At 36.6% G+C, this 14,068-nt stretch overlaps 1 long non-coding RNA gene across 1 annotated transcript in view; it reads right to left on the reverse strand.

Annotated features, from left to right (window-relative positions):
* Nucleotides 1-8,795: 8,795 nt before the first annotated feature.
* Nucleotides 8,796-14,068, reverse strand: part of LOC122837078 — a 31,621-nt gene continuing 26,348 nt past the window's right edge. The window contains exon 3 of the long non-coding RNA XR_006371684.1: nt 8,796-11,733. This is a non-coding gene — a long non-coding RNA (uncharacterized LOC122837078). The remainder of the gene's footprint in view (nt 11,734-14,068) is intronic.

A 14,068-nucleotide genomic window follows, 5' to 3' on the forward strand; every position in this document is an offset into this window, starting at 1 on the left:
TTCATTCAGACCTGATGATGATAGTAGTTTCACGCCCTGTCCACCCACATTGTCCGTCCAAACTTCTTTGCAAGATAAGTCTTTACTCGTAGACGCCGAACGCACGGCGGGTGACTCCTGGGCTGTGACGTCAGCCTAACTCCTCTGTCTCCTGCTCTTTCTCTCCTTTTAATGCCGTTAGGATGAAAAGGGGAATCTCAGAGTGTGAAAAGATGAAAGCTCAAAACAGTCCTTATATCATAATAGACCTTCTTTACATAAAGTCGGCCCAATGGTTTGAGTTTTTGCTGCTTCTGGTTCACCTGAATTTTTATGATTATGTCTTTTTATGTTAATTGTAAAAGAAAATAGTTTATTTGCGGTAGGAAGATACAAAGAGTAACTGTCGAAAAACAACTCATTTAATAGGAATAATGCTTGAATGCAGCACTACAACCAACTTCTTCTGCATATTTAAACTTTTACAGGGAGAAAAATACATTTTGAAAATTGACTCAATTAAAATGAACTCTGCCCAGAAAAAGAAAACATTTAAATGTTAAATAAAATTTAACATTTAAGATTAGATTAAGACATCAGGAAAAAAAAAGTTGTATAAATATTGGGTTATTGATGGATATGTTTAATTCTTGCTTAAATGTTAATTTAATAAGGTGATTTTAGTAAGATGTGAATAGTCTAATCAGAATGCATCTTTAATTTTTATGTATATGACTGAAGGCATATATAAATGGCAGATATATAACATGACTGCATTGTTTTAGGCCTTAATTGCAACAAAACAATACTTACTCCTAATAACTTTCTAAAAACCTTTACTTTTAATCAAGCAATCCATTTTCTTTCAGTGACTGTTGAGAAGCTATATGTTATTTAATACGTCAAATAAAATTGAATCATTTTTTTAATCAAAGTAAATAAAACAGAAGAAATGTTGATTCAAAATACAGATTATATTTGCATAATATTATCTTTTAGTAGATACCTGTCTCATTTCCCATCAGAAATAAACTTCAGAATTAAACAAAAGTAATGAAGTCTCCAGGTTGCATTAATTAAAGGGATCATGTGAACATCATATTGCTGTTTAATAAAAATAAGCATTTATTGACTGAGCCTCTAAAAACCCTTGATATATGCACAGAGAAATCTCCTTTCATCTGAAGCCATAGCGATGCAGCTTTTGTACTTCTCACCATCTGCCTCAGACAACTAAAAAAGGTAACCTTGCACTCCTGACCTCAGACTGGGGGAAATGCAAACTTGTACCATTCCAAATCTTTGTCTTCACACAAGCTGTAAAGCTCTACCTCTCCTGAGTTATAAACTATTGGCCTCTCTGCTACTCCAATAGTCATCCAGCCGTTTTATTGTCTCAATGGGGGGTACAGGGTTCAGGCAGCAGTCATCGACTGAAACAGAGGTGAACTCTTTGGGGGGAAGCTTCCTGGCCACTGTGCCAACATATCAGTCAAGATCTGTTGAGACATGAAAAACAAAGAGACTGAATTTCTTATTGCACACTCACACAATTTTTCAGTGGAAAAGTAAAAGCTGCTATTGCTTTTGTTAAAATCCTTAAATCTATCTATCTCCTCATCTTGAACACACATTTATTTGAATGAGTATCTTCATGAGTAGGGCTGAAGATTGAATGATAACAGTATTATCACTATCTAAATTAAGCAAAGATGAAAATTTTAGCGGTTTTCAGATGTTTTTGTCAAGCCCCAGAACTTATTAGATTTTTATCATTTGTAGTTTTTTTAAAATCTCAAAACCTCCCTACTGTGTTTTCCTGCTGATTATTTATACAAAGTTCTTATGGCTACATTATTTATCATTTTTCTCACAGATGATTTATTAATTGCAGTACTGCAAATAAGGACAACCAATGAAGAAGTGGTAACAGAGTCAAATTATGTTGTAAAACTAACAAAAAGGAAGTCTAGCTAATCAAACATTGTTTCATCTCTTTCCCACTGCAATAACTGTAGTGAATCATTAGTATCAATGAGAAGCAGGTGGCATCCAAATGAGCAAAGAGTTCTCAGTCAAAACTAATTCAAGCTGATAATGGATTTGTACTTAGCAGTCATAAATCTACATGATGTTCAGTTATCGCAGCAGCTATTCACACACCAATTAAAGGCAGTCCGGGCTACTGATGTGATATTTGGCAACAGTGCGTTCGCTGTGATGTCACACAGGGGCGGATCCCTGCACGCAGTGACAGGAGAAAGACGTCTCTTTCTTCCATCCCAACAGCAGGATTAGCCTCCGATCTTTTTCTTAAGGGGTTCGGAAGATGAATCTGCTTTATCTCATCACTTCGTTGCCTGCTGTGTTCTGAATGTTTTCTCTTAAAGCCTCACAAGCGCCCTCGCTATAGCACTGAGTGTGGAAAGGTTACGGCAGGACGCACAGCATAAGCTCATGACACACTTGAATGTAGGCCATTTTTAATTCTTCCCGGTTGGCAAAGGAATTCAGCCCGTTAGAGGATGCAAACTCGGAATCCTCAAGAAACCTTATTTACTCCACTTCCAGCTGGAAAATGGCTCGCTTTAAGGTCATTCCAGGCTCTGTCTGCAGTTTAACCATGGATGAAAGGGCTGACGGACCAAATATTCACAATTAAACCAACGCTTTTCTAGTGACAGAGACGCTGCTCATGCATGAGCTGCACTGTCTTTAAATTGTCCAAGCATTCCTTGGCTAGCTGTTATTTTCGTCATTTTCGCATTGCCATTGTCATCACTGCGAAGTGGGAGCCTGGGAGAGGACACCAGCGCTGTGCCAGTTGGCTCAAGCAGAGAAAACACAAGGCAGACACAGAACAACTCTAATGTTCATTGTTCCAAACAGAGTCCATTTTTTTGGCCAGTGTAATTTCTGAGTGTCCTGTTAGTCCTAGGAAATGTTTAAAGTGGTGACTTTGAAACTACCTAGAAGAATGCAGCTCTTCCAAAACATTTTATTACGTGCAAAATATATATTTATGCAGAATTCTGTTCATTCATTTTCTCCTTTGCATCTTGCCAAAAAGACAGAGGTCATTTTATTCAGTTATGTAGCGATAAAGTCATAGAATTCCTAGATCAGGCCACAGTCATAAATGATTGATACAATGATTGTTAATATTTACAATATGGCACACTGTCCAGGGCAGCACAACCTGGGGGGCAGTAAAACTTGGAGTGAGAGCTCCAACCATTTTTTTTTCTTGCTTTTTGTTGCTTGTCTAATCAAAAGGAAGTGGGTGGACCTTGGGTTATGTACACTATGCACTGTGCACTAAATTAAAAGGACTCATTTGATCATGTCTCGTTCAAGATATACATGCTTGACTGGTCAAAGATAGACTAACAAAGGCTTTATCCTCTATGAAACCTTTATTTCTGAAAACAAATTTTTAAAATCTAATTTATTTTTTCAGAATTTTGTGGAAATATAGTATGTATTCTCACATCTGCAAATTCTTTAATTTAAACTAATTTAATTTAAACTGAAAACAAGACTGCATGTTTAACGTTTGGACCTGTACAGCAGAACCCCCGTCTATTTGTGGTTCAGTATTTATGGATTCATCCTTTGTCTGTTTTTTTTCCAACAGCTATATGGAAAGACAATACAGCCTGGGGAGCTGAAAAAGTTGGTGTAATGGCACTTGAAACACAATTAGCTGGCATTTACAAAGCAGTCAGTCAAGAAGCGCCGTTCTTTTTCCCTGGTGCTGATTGGCTACACTCCAAAGTGAAGGTAAAGAACACTGTCAATGTTAGCTTTTGTGGTATTGATAAGATGGTTTCCATCATGTGCAATAGTGCATATTAAGGTATAATTGGTTTTTGAACTATGTAAGTAGGCAGTTATAATTGTTTTCAGAGGATCTCAGATTTTTGTGGATTTGAGCTACTCACAGGCAGGTGTAGACTAATACCCCGAGTAATTGACTGTAAACCTGCTCACTAGTATAAAGTGTTTTGTTTGCAGTAGGTTGTCTCTCAGAATTGCCCTGCATTTTAACAATTTAACAACAATTTTCTAGCTAAGGACGACCAGCTTTGACAGAGAAAAGCAACCCCACAGCATCATGCTACCGCTACAATAATTTGCTTTAGATTTAATGTCTTCTGAATGCAGTTTAATGATAATTTTTCTCCATTTAAAGCATTTTCCTTGTTGGCTGTTTTAATCTCATGTCGCCTAAGTTTTTTCTTTAAAATATTTTATAAACATTATATATATGACCAAACAGAAAATGGATTTCTTTCAGTAAGATGGTTTCTTCTTATTACTGTTTTGTTTTTTTAAGAGCAGATTTCTGATGTTCATGGCTAATATCTGTCCTGTCAGTAGATTCTCCTACCTGAGCTGTACATCTCTCAGGCTCCTTGGATACTTTGGCTTTCCTGATGAATAATCTCCACTTCCATTTTTGGATGACGACTTGAACAGTAATATGTGAAAATAGCTAAACTTTTGATATTTTTGTCATCACATGCTGAGTTAAATTTTCCCACATCTGTCAACAATCACTGACAAATTTGACTGTTTACTCTATTTTAGTTACTTTTGACGTCAGATAGATAGATAGATAGATAGATAGATAGATAGATAGATAGATAGATAGATAGATAGATAGATAGATAGATAGATAGATAGATAGATAGATAGATAGATAGATAGATAGATAGATAGATAGATAGATAGATAGATAGATAGATAGATAGATAGATAGATAGATAGATAGATAGATAGATAGATAGATTTCTTTTTCTATGTACTTCCTTCAATATATGTTACGCTAATCCAGAAGTCTATGTAGGTTATAATGCAGCTTTATCAGTTTTCTCCTCATAAGCTGGCAAATCTATTCTCCCGGTGGTGCTGTGCTTAGTAGACAATAGTCCTGCAAATATCAGGGGCCAAGTCATTATCTACTGCTCAGCAGGTGTAGACATTATTGAAGTGTCGAACTAATGATATGTAATGAGCTCTCTGTGACACATGTCTAGCCACCCTTACTGTCATGGGGCCCATTAATATATAACAGCATCATAATTAGTTTTGTTTGAAAGCCAAACAGACGCTTATAAATCTTTCAAGCAATATTGAAGTTGGTTTGCACACTGCTTGCAGTTTTGCAATCTGTGCATCTTGGGCCAAAGACACACATTTTTGGTCAGTTTACATTGTGCATCAATAGTTCCATAGTTTTGCATCAAAGGTTTTTGCGTAGACAAATGACAAGTGCCCTGCCTGTGTGTACAGTTGTGTGTGACTAATTTCTTTCTTTCAAACACCACAATTCCCTGACAAACAGAGGGATAAATCATTAGTGTTAGTCTGTTTGGTATGCTCTGTAAATTCAAAGCCAGTGACACAAACACAAGACAGTCTTAAAAATTTATATTGGAAATGGTTTTTGATGTTGTGCCCCTCTGCAAACACTTTCAGCTTTCTGCAGGTCGCATAGCAACAGCAAACAAAGGCAGGGCCCATCTCAAGTTTCCTGTGGAGCGGCCGGTCCAGCGTGCCTTTGATCTTGACTGGGAAAATAGCTGAGTGGGCACTACTTGCATTTGTCTTTCATTTACTCTAGGCCCCCTCCAAAGCCTCCCTGTTCTCCCGAAATGTTCACTAAAACTGCCAAATCTTCATCTGTCCGCAGCAACCAGGACCCCTCCTGGATAATCAGCCATGGCAGAGAAACCCATTTATGCTCCACTTGGTTTAAATTGGGCATTTTTTTGTTTAGTGGTATAGCTTCTACCTATAGTGGGAATAAATTTGTCAAAATCAAGTTTTTAATTTCTGTTATTTATGTATGTATTTATTTAAAAGGGACAGATTATAAAATAAGATTATGACAGACATAAATTCCAATTATTTTTGATACATTCACCAAGTTCCAAGAACCACATTATTATTATTATTATTATTATTATTATTATTATTATTATTATTATTATTATTATTATTATTATTATTATTATTATTATTATTATTATTATTATTATTATTATCATTTTGTCACAAACTGTGGGCTTCATGAAATCGACAAACTCTGCAGGAAAACTGACAAACCTTATTTATCCATTAAATGCTTATAATTAATTATGTCAAATGTTTTTTTTGTTAAACAAACAGAGCCCTGGCAATCCAAAAAAAAAAAAAAAAGAGCTAGAATGTGAGTAGCACAGGGGAATGGTTCTGCAGACAAATTATCCTGCATGGAACCAACAGGAATTTCACTAATTTAATTAGCAAATAAATTTTTTTCGAAGGCATTATTAGTGAAGCACTAATTAATCTATAGTTACTAGTCAACACAGAAGCACCAACCTTTATTATTAGGATCCCCATTCCAGGCTTCATTGAAATTAAAGGGTGTTAGCCTTGGATTTTATTTTTTCCAAGTAGTCTCACTACAGAATTTATTAACCTGTGCCCCAAGACACTGAAGTTAAAGCCTTGTTGAACACTTGAAGCATCCTAATTTTGCCTTTGAAACTCCAAGCATTATGAACTAAGAACCTGAGAGAGTCATTTGTATGCTCCAGACTTCCCAATGCCAGCAGAAAGCTGGGCACATTTGATTTGGATAGTCAGAGGGCTGCTGTCGAGTGCTCCTAACTCGAAGCTGTTCAAAAGCAAAACATTTATAACCCATTTCTGAGTGTAAATAAATGCTATCAAAGGAAGTACTTGGAGACGAAATATAAATAACTCATATTCTCTGCATTTACATGACCAGAGCTGGATGGTGCAATGCATCTTAAGGCTATTGAATGTAGTCTTGGTTTGCTCTCCTCTGCTTTGCTTTCATTGAAGCAGCTCAGACAGCTCAGAAGATTAAACAAATTGAAGTGTTACACACTGTTTTGGTGTAATTTACTGTAATTGATGTTTCTATCTGGTGCTGAGGTCTTAAAAAGCAATTGCTTGTGTTTGTTGAAAGGCATGCAGCCCAGTAGGGTGTATTGACTTTGGCCGTTGACTGGTACTGCTGCATTGGCATCCGTTAATGCTCTCCCATTGTTTGACTAAATGACTAACTCCTCTGTAAAGCTGAAATCACACCTCACTAACTACCAGAAAGAGACTTTAGAATAAGTTTATGCTTTTCACCAATGTTTGCTGAATTCTAGAGGGAATCACAAATTTACAAGCTGAGGAAAACAACATTTTTAGCAAGGTACTTTATGGTGGGGTAAATTTTAACACTCTTTGCAGTCTTTGTTGTCTTCACCAGAGGCTTACAAAGTGGTAATCTAACATGGTTCATCCAGTGTTTTTGACTGAACCTTCCTTTTTCCAAATACTTGTATCAAAATATCTACAAAGAACAGCCTGATCCGGCATAACATATTGTTTCCCAGAAATACGATCCTACAGTCTTTTTTTTGTCCACTGCGTACAATAATGCAGTTTCACCATAAAGTCTAACATGCTTAGAAATTAACTCCATGTTAAACCCCATAATATTAAAACACATCCATGTTTGTTTCTTTTGACATTAGGCATTGCATGGAAAATTGTAAAAGAAATTAGTTTTTTGTTTTTCTTGAAACATTCCCTGATCTAGCATCTTACAATCGATTATTTTAACTGGTAAGAAACTTAAAACTACGAAGAAGATCCGAGAAAGACTGACTCAAAGGCTAAAACCTAACAGTAAAATAAATCTTTGTTAATAAATAAACCCTGTTTTCTCCAGGCTAAGAATAAGTATAACAAAGAAATGCGCCTGACTGACAGTTTGAGGTATTGAGTGACACTCTTAAAAAACTGACAACTATTGTTAGTCGAGCCCAACAAGCAAGCTTAAAATTCCCAGTGGCTTTCCTGAGTCTTATAAAACTTTGTAACAAACTTCAACTCGTTGTTAATCGTCTCATTCAACAAATTACCTTGTTCTCTCCCACTTTCATTACAGCGTCTGTTTTAGCTGAATCATGATGCTGTTTTCATTGTAAAAGCTCCTGAAATCCCATGTAAACTACCTGATCTGCAGCATATGACTGACAGATGCAGTCCTCATCTCTCTACCAGGTAAGTTTAGGTGAAGTTTAGCAGCCAACAAAGTATTTTCACAGGGAGTTAAATATATACCTTTTCATGACAGACACACCCAAATCAGAGCTTTGACAGCATTATACATGCATAATAGAATACTACCTCCAAATTTTGTAGCCTTTTTCTGTGGCACTTGAATGTAAAATGATACTTATCTGCCTATACTATTTATATTACCTATTCCTGCAATCAACCAAAATACAACAAAACTGTGTTGCTGTTTGCTGTTTGTGTTTTTCACCCTGCTTTACAGAGTTAAAATAAATCATTTGTTCCATGAGTTTCTTTGTGAGCGCAGCTCATTCTAGCTGTTTCCTATTTTGGTTCTGTCAAAGCATGGAAGCTGAAGAAGGCTTTTATTTTCCTTCTGGATGCCTTTATGGAAATACCTGAGTTCTTTTTATTTGAAAAGGTCTGTCCTCTATCTTTGTGCTTGCTGTATTCTCTTCTGCATGCATGAAACTCCACAATATTTACATTGCTCAGCACCTGCACATCTACAAAAGGATCTATTCTATTATTATTATTATTATTATTATTATTATTATTATTATTATTATTATTATTATTATTATTATTATTATTATTATTATTATTATTATTATTATTAACTTTTAATAATCATAAGTAAAAGAACTGGAAGAAAACATGAACAGTGAAAGCTGATTTTCCTCATCTTCTCTTCCTCAAACTCAACTGAACCAGTTTTAACACATTTATTTATAGCAGGTTTAAAATTCAGCATCATGTGTCATCACATTACCTCTGACACAAACACCCCAAAACAAAACAAAACATGCCTTCATGCCTGTCTGCACCTAAACCCACTTACTAAAATGACTGCAAGTGACACCTGACAACAATTTTAGGACAAGCAAGATATTCAGAACATTTTGAGCCCTAACATGCCTGTTTACTGTCACTTTAATTTATGTTGTTTGTCTTGTGGGCTGTCTGATACTGGGACACTGGCAAGTGAATCTTCAGTCCCACCCTGGATTGACGGGTTGTGTTTGTCAGGGGTGTGGCTGCACTGCAGCAATCTTAAAGTTGATGTTAAATGTCAATGTGACATCCACATAAAATGCCTTGATGCAAGTTTTCACATCTAAACACTGTTTTACTCAATTTATTGAGCATTTATAGAATTTAGTATTCCTCTCCCACCTTACTTTTTTTCAGATATAGAATTTTATTTGTTATCAAGCAGATATAACTTTGGCTGCATCCTATTTCAGCCCTTGCTCCTTAGGTTTTAGCTCCATGTTACTTAGGAGTTTGATGCAGCTCTTTGTGTAGAGTAACAAAAACACCTAATGGAAATTTCGAAAAATTAATTAAACTAACATTTATGTTTATGGACTGTTTGGAAAACACATGCCTGTCAAATGTGTTGGAAAGTTCTGCTTTGCATTCCCTCCCTGCTGCTGTTTCACTTATGAGTTCAAAATCTATTCAATTGGTAGCTGAGCAATTTTAACCCAAAGGTGTTGCCGTAGAACAACAACAATGAGACTTTGTAGTTTGAGGTTGATCTACTTTCTTTGCAATTGTTTTTTTCTAAAGAAGATAAAACAAGAAAAGACAGCATAGTATTTCTTTATTTAAAGTATAAAGTCACAAAAAAGCTGAAAAACATTATAATGTCTGAGTTTATGTTGGAATGAAAAATATTGTACCAAATTTATAAATGTTTTAAATACATAAATATCCTCACACTCCAACAAAACATGAGTATGCTTAAAGTATTTTTGAATATTACTCATATTTTGCTATTTTGGAACAATTACATATAGTATAGTCCATTTTTTGTTAGTATAATGGCAATTCATTCTAGATAAAAAGTATTACAAAATCTACATTAATTTTTAATATATCAAATCATATTTACATGCCAGTAGAATACTTTTGATGTTACTTTTTTGTTCAGTTTTTTTTTCTTTACAAGCATTTATATTGCTTGTAAAGAAGCAATAGTAAATTAAAAATATAAATTAAAAATGCTTCTAAATCATTATAATGCTTGTAAATCATATGGAAATGATGTAATTTGCAGAGTTAAGTAACGTTTGAGGGAGTGAAATAAATCAACCTCTTGGTGAACTTTACACCAAGTTTGAGGATTTAATGAAGTATTTAAATGAATAGTCACATGTTTATTCAGTGTAAAAATATTCCCTGGTATTTTGATGGATTTTACCTGTTAAATTGATGTCATTTACTGAGTGTTCAACTGTTTTTTATGATTATTTTTAGGGTTCTTATTTTCTTGTGTTGCTTTACTTATTTTCTGGTATATCTGACATTTAAATAAGATATATTTACAGTTATGATTATTATTTATTGAGCATGTTATATTGTGGAGGTGTTCCAGACTAAATTGAACCGTTTCATAGGTTAAAAGTATGAATATTCAAAATAAAAGCATTGAATTTCCAGATTTGACAATAATTTTATTTTTTTCTGTCATGCTTAACTTTTAGCATGCATAAAGTTTGAGACTTTAAGGTGATTTTATCCCAATTAACGTGTTTGTTTTGACAGATGGAAGGAAATTATGCATTATAATATTTAAATTGACACCATTAGCATTTATACAACATACGTTTGACATATGATGCAATCAGTGTTGCTCACACTAAACATACACACCAATAAGCACACCATGAATGAGCTATTAAGCAATACATTTTCAAGATTTTCACCTTATTTTTAAGCCGTGTGTTTTTTCATTTCAGTTTAAACAATTTTTAAGATTCCTCCCAATTTCTAATCTTTTGCTCACAATCTCTTAGTAAAGAAAAAAAAACAAAAAAAAAAACAACTAAATTCATGCCAATTTAGCATGATGCAAAGACAAACACCATCTCAAGCTGTCAGCCTATATGCTATACATACACTTGGGAGAAATCCGTGTCTGTTTATGCCATATAGATTTATCACCTCTTAACTATATGACATTTCTGGAAAGAGAGAAGGAAAAAAAAAACAACAATTATGGCACAGACGGAGTGGGGGTGGGGTGGCATTTGTCAGTGCTCTCATTGGGGTTCAAAAGTAGAATATAAAATGTCTGTCTTTGTCTAATCCAACACATTTTATTTTTATAACTGAGAAATCTGTTCAGGGACCCCAACATTTTTCCAACTGTCAGGGTGTCATTTGTCTGGAAAGGAAAAAGTGAAGCTGAATTCCCTCCCCCGGTCCGTCTGCATGTTGTGAGGTTAGCTGTTGCAAACATACAAGGTGGAGGTGTGGATGTATGGGAGGTGGATTTATATACTTGAAACATTTTTCAGGCATGGTCACCCAGCCATGCAGAGAGCACTCTGTTGGATTTCCAGACTGGCTCTTTGACATTACTTTTGCCCTGTTGCTTCATCCTCCTTCAGTCTCTGCTGATTTTCAAGGAAGCAGTTGGACTTCATCGTATTGTCCCTCATGTTAACCTCTTTGTCCTCCATGACTTGTTCCCCTCATCCCCCATTTCCTTGTGCCCCTATTCTCCTCCCTTTGCTTCTTCTTCTTTTCCGTCTTCCCTGGATTCTCCTCTCCAGCTGCCCGCTCAGTGAAGCCGTCAAGCCATTAGTGAGTCCCAGCGATGATAATGAAACCTCGGAGGTGGTCTGAGCCACTGTGGTAGTGGAGCTGGAGCACAAGAGAAAGGTAGATTAGGATAATTACCTTTTCCATGAGGGCACAATGAAAAAAATCTCACTTCCTGCAGGCCTTGATTGGCAATGCAGTGCACAATAATCAGGTCTGACAGCCTTTAGCTGAAAAAAGAAATAATAAAAATTGTATTGAAGTAAGTTACTATTAGTTCTAATGACTAGCATAAGGAATATCACATATGTGAAAATGTTTCTGTTTTTTTCCAGGTTTTTCCAGGTTTTATCCACATCCCCCACTGGTGTTTATTTGTTGTGTGTGCAGCAGTGGTTTAGGACCTCACACACACTACGGATGCCTAAAACATCCCCGCTCTTACTTTGAAGAGCCTATGAGGTCAGGTTTTAAATTATAGTCTGAACCCACACCAGGTATTCCCACTGCACTCCTGTAAATCCATTTTCCACACAATGCATTTCAAATCAAAGCAGCGTCACCGTAACACGCCTTAGGAAACATTAAGCCATAGTGCGCTACTTTCATGTAAGATAGCATAGCCTCTGTATGCTTTGATGTACTCACTTTTTTAATGCTTTATTAATAACAACACACTGACTTCTTCTCACATCACCACCAGCTTCTTGTCCTGTTTTTTCTCTTTCTGAACCACATCCGTCGCCTCATCCAAGCTGTGGCTGCTTTTCCCCTCCCCAGCCCCTCAGCTCTGTCACAGGATTGGCCTGTTTGTGTTCAGGAGGGGGATTATGGGGAACGGCGTGGGTCTCGAGATGAAGAGAGCGACAAAGGCCTATCAGAGGGCAGTAAGTACACAAAGCTCCCACATCATTGGCTGCAGAGGAAATCAAACACATCATAATTTCTTCTAGTCATTCCTTCTCCGAGTGCCGAGCTTTTATTTTTCCCACCCAAAGAGGAGGGGTGTTTGGCAGGAACTGGGAGGTGGTTCAGGTTTTGAGTTACTGTCAGTGAGTTTAAGTGTGTTTACTCTCATGTTTACAGATCTGTAAACACAGAAGTAACCCAGGAATGAGCATGTAGACACTGACAGTACTCACCTCCTCCGATTCTGGCCAAAATACAAAGCAGCCTGCACAGTTCTTGTGCTGCATGAATCAAACTCATTTACTTATTTAACCTTTATCAGCTGAGGTGTTTCTTTAAAACTGATGGCAAAGAGACACATAATGTGATTTGTTGTTTCCCAGCTGATCCAAAAGTCTTCTATTTGACCAGAAGGCATGGTTAGGATTATTTATTTATCTTTAATTCCATGCTCCATGTTGTCCATGTTTTCTTGATTTTTGATAGTATGTGACTTGGTGTGGTTTTCTGCAGCCCAAAAGTTTTAGAAAGTTTTTTAGTAACACATTCCTGGCTAACTGATGTCAGAAACTGATGTTAGAAAGACCACTGAACACATCGCTTTTGGACAGAAAGCTCATTAGAAAGCCAGTTGTGGGCTCAGTCTGAAAAGTTTACTTCATAGCATAAAACATTATTATCAGTAGGCTATCAAATGATTTTCACAGGTATTTGAGAAAGATCAGATTTTAGTTGCTAGCTGCATACTGCGTTGCATTTTTTCCCAACTATGCTAATATCCAAAACTGAAACAGTTGGAAGTGCAAGTGTTTTGCTAAAGCTAACCAGGCAGACAGGATGCAGCCAGGTGACTTTAAAGTGACCGGGAGCTGTGAGCCTGGGCGCCAACCGACTCTCTCCCCTTGGCCCATAATAGATCTGAGTGGTCTGAGGGCCCTGTGGGGGCACCTGGCTCGCCTCCCTGCCATCACTGGCTAAATCGATCATTGAGGCCATCTCAGCGAACAGACCAGGGGTCAGCTTCAAAGGCCTCCTGCCCACTTCCTGCCACCTGGTGTTCCATATAGGACGATAGGTAAATTTTCTTTCCAGCTCCCACCCCCGTTACCCTTCTCCGAACAGGTTAAGGACATGGAGCTGGTACAGCTCCTCCCTGTGATCTCCTGCTGCCTCCTCCCAAGCCACCCACATGCAGAGAGAGGGTGAGAGATCAGTTCCACACAAATACAGCATAATCACACCACCATTTGATGTGAAAATCTGCTTTTGATTTAATTATAGCCTGCAAATGCATATCTGTCTACAATGAAAAGATTTGAGAATTTTTGGCCAGAGTTACAGTTTCCTTTCTATGGTGCTGGTAGGTGTCATATGACCTTAAATCTCTTATCGAGAATATTTCCCTTTCCATGTGCGCATTCAAATATTTCCTGATTTCGGTTAATAACAAAATAATGACATCAAAAACAAACATTTTCATGCCACGCATTTTAATCACATTATGATATGTGAGCATCTTCCTCATATT

Source organism: Gambusia affinis, linkage group LG09, assembly GCF_019740435.1.
Source record: "Gambusia affinis linkage group LG09, SWU_Gaff_1.0, whole genome shotgun sequence".
In the NCBI taxonomy this organism is placed as follows: domain Eukaryota; kingdom Metazoa; phylum Chordata; class Actinopteri; order Cyprinodontiformes; family Poeciliidae; genus Gambusia; species Gambusia affinis.